We start from the raw sequence: 5,613 nt of genomic DNA on the forward strand, positions 1-5,613 counted from the left end.
GTTACTAACTGTATCGGTACTTATATCTGACATTTTAAAAGATCTTCGCCTTCTCAGTAGGTTTGTTTTCTTCCATGTAATGAGGCCTAAATAATACGCCATTTACATATACATGTAGTAAAATTTGAAGAAAAAAAGAAACTATAAAAATCACAGTTCATTCACCAAGGATTATGTTCCCTGACTCAAACCAAGAGACGTGTTCCCTAATTCCAGGGCCGGTTAAAGTCATTTAGTGGTTATACCTTACCCTTTTTGTAAACTTTATTAATCATGAGAATCTGGCAAGAAAACGTTTTTGATGAGTTTGATATGCTTTTCGCGATCTAAAAAAGTAAAACATTACGTCCAATTATGGTCTCTTGCAGTTCCAATGGAGTGCCAAAAATATGTTTTTATGAACAAAATACAAGATTAGAAACTATGAAAGATGTCTCGGGCGTTTTTAATTTGTTGTTAATTAGAAAAGATATGTTTAATAAAATGAAGTTTGCATCAAGTTCAAGCTCAGAACAGCAGCGCTTCAAGGGTAAGGAAAACGAGCAGCATCTCTTACGCATTTAAATGGACAAAACTTGGTTACATAACTATACTGGTGATCACGTGTTTTGGCCTGTGAATCCACATGACAATTGTATTCACCGATAGTACAACAAAGGAATACAGAAACAAATTGCCTTGCAGCATGACTAAGAGAAACCTAGACTTCCACCATTTATTTAACAAATTAATTGTATGAGCATGAATTTAAAAAATGTTTTTCATTGACGAAATGGGTGAAAAATGGTCTTTGTGCCTTTTCGATCGCCATAAGATTCACTTTTTTTTTCAAGCGTAAAATTCCTGTTGTCTTCGTAGTAGCCCATAATGCAATTCTCATTCATCTGATTTATCAGTCGACGTCATATTGGTGCCTCATTTACTAATCTGACGCAAAAAATATAGGTCTGGTTCCTATGCAAAAATATTTATCTAAAAAGAAATTTTAATTCGTCACTGCATAAAATTATATCATAGAGAATGCATATGTAAGTTTGAATGACTTCAAGAGAGTTCGATTGAAGTACATTTCTACAGATATTATGGGGTGGTGAAAACTGAAACGCAATATAACTTTTCTGTTTACCATGTGTCCACGTCCTAGTCACTTCCTAGCCACATTTCCGTGAAAAATCTACCATATCTCCCTGTAGTCTCGTTAACTCTCGCACGAGCTACTGCCAGAGCCACTCTGAACTCATCGGGTTTTATAATTTGCAGAACACCGAAAAATAAAAGGTTCCGGACACATTAGTAGGGGTGTATAACCAAGCTGATTATTCTACAGAGATGTATATTCGTGTTTCGGGTTGTCCTTTGAGCATTTGTTAGATGCTGGAGATTTTTAACGCCATGTCAATGTCACGGCCACATGCTTAAGGTAGGATTCTTCTCTGGTTTCTGACTAGATGAAACATTCAAAGTATATTTGCTTATATGTCTTATATATTGAGGTGTAAGGAATTAAAAATACTATATTTTCTTTACTCATCACAATTGTACAACTTTAAATAGAAATGGCGGAATGGTGGCGTATGAAAATGTCTTCTTTTCTGCCTCTCAAAATTATAATAGAACAACGAATTGAGTTATAATAACTTTCAAAATATATCAAATAAATATGATTTTTCAAAACAAACTAGAACTTTGTTAGCTTTTAAACGCTGCCTATCAAATAGCAGATTTGAACCAAAAATCCATAAATAGTTTTGTTTCTCTCTTAGGAAACGATCAAAACTTTTTGTATTTGTATCATTTTGTACATTTATAAAACTACTTTATTATTTGTGAAAATAAAAAGTTAAATATAGGAAGCATATGAAAATAACTAATGTATCCTAAAAAATTAAGAAAAACAGAGAAAATTCGGATTAGCCAATATCCAGTTAAGTTAAATTATTTATGTAAATTTGGTAATAACATGCTATAGACCCGATATAGTAATATGTTTTTATGCAAAAAGAACAATCTTTAAACTTTTGAAATAGAAGTAGGTATCGCATGATTGGCAACAGTATTTTCTTATTCTTAATGTCAAGGAAAAAGATAATGACCATGACCTGATCTTGCCTCTGATATAAAACAGTCAAATTTAATTTCACTGATACTATCACTTATTGCTACTGTCTTCTTGATTCTCTGAAAATTTCATTAATTTTTAAATATTATAAATATGAGAAGAATCCTACCTTAAAAACTGAAATATTTGCATTACGAAACAGTTTGCAATTAACACTGCCCACTTTAGAACTCAGAAAAAAATGTACATGGCATTATTATCTTAAACAAATATGATAATGAATATTGGCCTTTAAGTCAATTAGCTTGGAATGTTTGTGTTTTAAGGGAAACAATAATGGAAATTAAGCACCCGTTTTTAGGTAATCTGAGCTGAAGGCTAGAGTTTTTCTAATCAACCATTACCTCCATATGTCTCATTGCATTAGATGCAGGATTTGACCAACATTTTTCTTTACAGGTTAACATTACTGGAGCTGTCCATTCCCAAGCAGCTTTCAGTGCTACCTGGACCAAACTTGCATGGATGATGCATATAGTGTATCAAGGGATAAATACTACCAAACTTGCTTCAGATGGTTGACCTGACCTATTTTTTTGTATTGTTTGCAAAATTGTCTTCGTATAATTAATTTTAAAATAGTTCCATTTAGTCTTTTTTTGTTTAACAATATGAACTAAAATCATTAGTTGTAGTAAATTTAAAAGAAGAATCTAAAAAAAATTTCTTATTCTGTTATTCCACTCGATACACCAGTTCTTTGTTAAATTGCACATTTGTAAGATGGAAAGAAAACTATCGAATGTTTTATTAATTCCTAATAGCTGTAAATATTGGACATTTGCGCAAATAATCACTCAGAAAATATTCCAGAAAGGGTCTTAATTTTTTTCAAAACTGGTATAAGTGCAAGCCCTACCTGGACTTAAATTGCTTAATAATGTGTGTAGAGATGCATATTGCTAGATTATTCGTCAGTATAGGAATTTTATTGGGGTAAGCTTTGAAATTTTGAAAAACTTTTACCTTCTCTCTCTTTGATTTCCACAGATTTTGCGAGTATTTCTGTTATTGTTTTCTAATGCGTGGTTGTAAAATATTTCTATTATGATGTTACAAACATGTTTTTTAGTTTGTAAAAAAAAATAAACGTTTTTGCAATAACGATTCATTCTGAAGCATTCGATTTTAGAACTATTTAGTTGCGAAATTACAGACTGAATGACTTCAGATAACATTTACAAAGATTGATTGATTGATTGTATATTGTTTAACGTCCCTCTCGAGAGTTTTTCACTCATATGGAGACGTCACCGTATGCCGGTGAAGGGCTTCAAATTTTGACCTTTACTCGGCACTCAGGGCCATTGAGCAGTGAGGGATCTTTATCGTGCCAACGCCTGTCGCTGACACGGGGCCTCGGTTTTTAAGGTCTCATCCGAAGGACCCGCAACTTTCACTTCAAAGTGCCGAGCGCTTGGCGAAGGAACAGTTGCTACCCATTTTATCGACTGGGTCAGTCGCGGCCGAGATACGAACTCACGATCTCCCGATCACGGAGCGAGCGCTCTACCGACTGAACTACCGTGAACCGTCACAAACAAAGAAGTATGCTGTATACTCAATTTAAAGTCAACGTTTTTCGTCTTGAAATCTGTACCCTTCATTTCTTACAGATATTTCAAAATTATTGCTTCCAAATTTCCAATTACAAACAAGCCTTACAGTTCCTGGATGTTAAATATAAAACAATCCTTCTATGTTTTATTGTTAATCTTTTTTTTTTTTTCAATTTGAAATCTGTTGGAAAAAGTCATATTTTTTGTATATATTGTATATAGAACTTCAAGTACCATTAATTGGTTTGATTGATTAAATTGAACTTTCTTTGGAATATCTGTTAGCAGTGAAAATAAATTAATTTCCCTGTGCTTCGGTTGGATTTTAACTACTGTATCTTAGTATCTGCAAACCGGAACCACCACCGTACTCTCCTTTTTGCTATTTTGAGTCTGTTAACGGAAAACGAAAGTATGCATAAAACTCTTTTATTGCGAACACGGATATTGCGAATTCAGGGATATAGCGAACCTTTTTTGGATCCTCAGCAATATAAATTTAACGAATTCCTTCTACGGCTACAACGAATGACGAATATAGTGGAGTAATTTCATAGGTCCCAGTGACTTTTTTATAACTGAATTTTACAATAACTTCATATTCTTTATGGATTTTGTCGTAGGTTATGTTAGACACTGTTTCAAATATAATGCACATTTTGTTGAAATAGACATTTGAGCATGATTACTGTACTTTATTCTCATATTTATAATTTTTTTTTAGAAAAATATTAAAAAATTGTATTAAAAAAAGCAAATGCCAAATGTGCGAAATGTAACGGTATATTCTTCAGTGGAGATGCTTAAAGAAAGAATGGCGTCAACAGTCGGAGTTTTAAACAATATCATCTTCGTTTTAAGGCTCATATAACTTTTTAAGTGTGAAAATAAAAAAATATATATACATTTCAATCTTTAAAACTTGCAAATTTTAAGTCAACGAAAGATCAAGTTTGATCTATCCTACCTGTACTTGTTTCTTTCATAAAATTCGTTTAAAATACTAGTATGTTGCCTGGTCCAATTAATTCTCCAAAAAGTTCCCTTCTTTGCTGGTCACATAACTACTATCTGCTGTCTGAAGACGTTTGCATGCTCAATTATTATATTGTTTATTAAATTACTGAAATTATATTTTGAAAACCACATACAGAGCTGAGATAAAAAAAAAACATAATTTCATAATTTATATAGTTACCAATACCAAAGGCTGCATAATACAAATATGTTTATTGGTGTAAATGATGTCGTTAATCTAGCAATAAAAATAAAGATGGGACATTTAATTATATTGTTTATTAATTATTTTGTAATCATATGGAGAAAAGTGCTAATTTATAGCGAAGCTTGTCCATTGGAATCCTGGAAATCTAGAAATGTAATAAGACCCAGTTTCTTCTCAAAAATTTTATTCTATTTAACCTCGTCCCATTTCTGTTTTCAGCACTGATACTATTATCACCTGCACTGTGGTTACCATCTCCCAACTTTTGCGATATTCAAAACTATCAATTGTTTACATGTATTATGATATTGTACTAACATATAAACTGATGTTATAGGGATTTCAATAACCTCGTTTAAAGTCAACATTTTTGTAAATCCTATAGTCATTAAAATGACATTGTAAGAAAATATTACCCATCCTATTGGGGAACCAAAAGGAACCATGATGGTTGAGGATTATTTTGGCTGACTTGTTTCCTACCTATAGTTAGAATTTTTGCATGAGTCAGAGATGTTTGGAGGTTGCTTCTATTGTGTTTCATTGTATCGGCCAAGGTTTCAGATGCTGCAATTTCAGCGAAGGAATATGTCCTATGTCGGCCATACTTGTATGGATGATAATCAAAGGATGCACATTACCAAGCCTGCTTTTGAGGCTGGATCTGTCCTACATTTTTTCGTTGAGTAAACAGGGTAAAGCTTTTGGTG

This window comes from Saccostrea cucullata, unplaced genomic scaffold, assembly GCF_032062105.1.
Source record: "Saccostrea cucullata isolate Sc308-1 unplaced genomic scaffold, CSIRO_AGI_Scuc_v1 ctg898, whole genome shotgun sequence".
Lineage (NCBI taxonomy): Eukaryota > Metazoa > Mollusca > Bivalvia > Ostreida > Ostreidae > Saccostrea > Saccostrea cuccullata.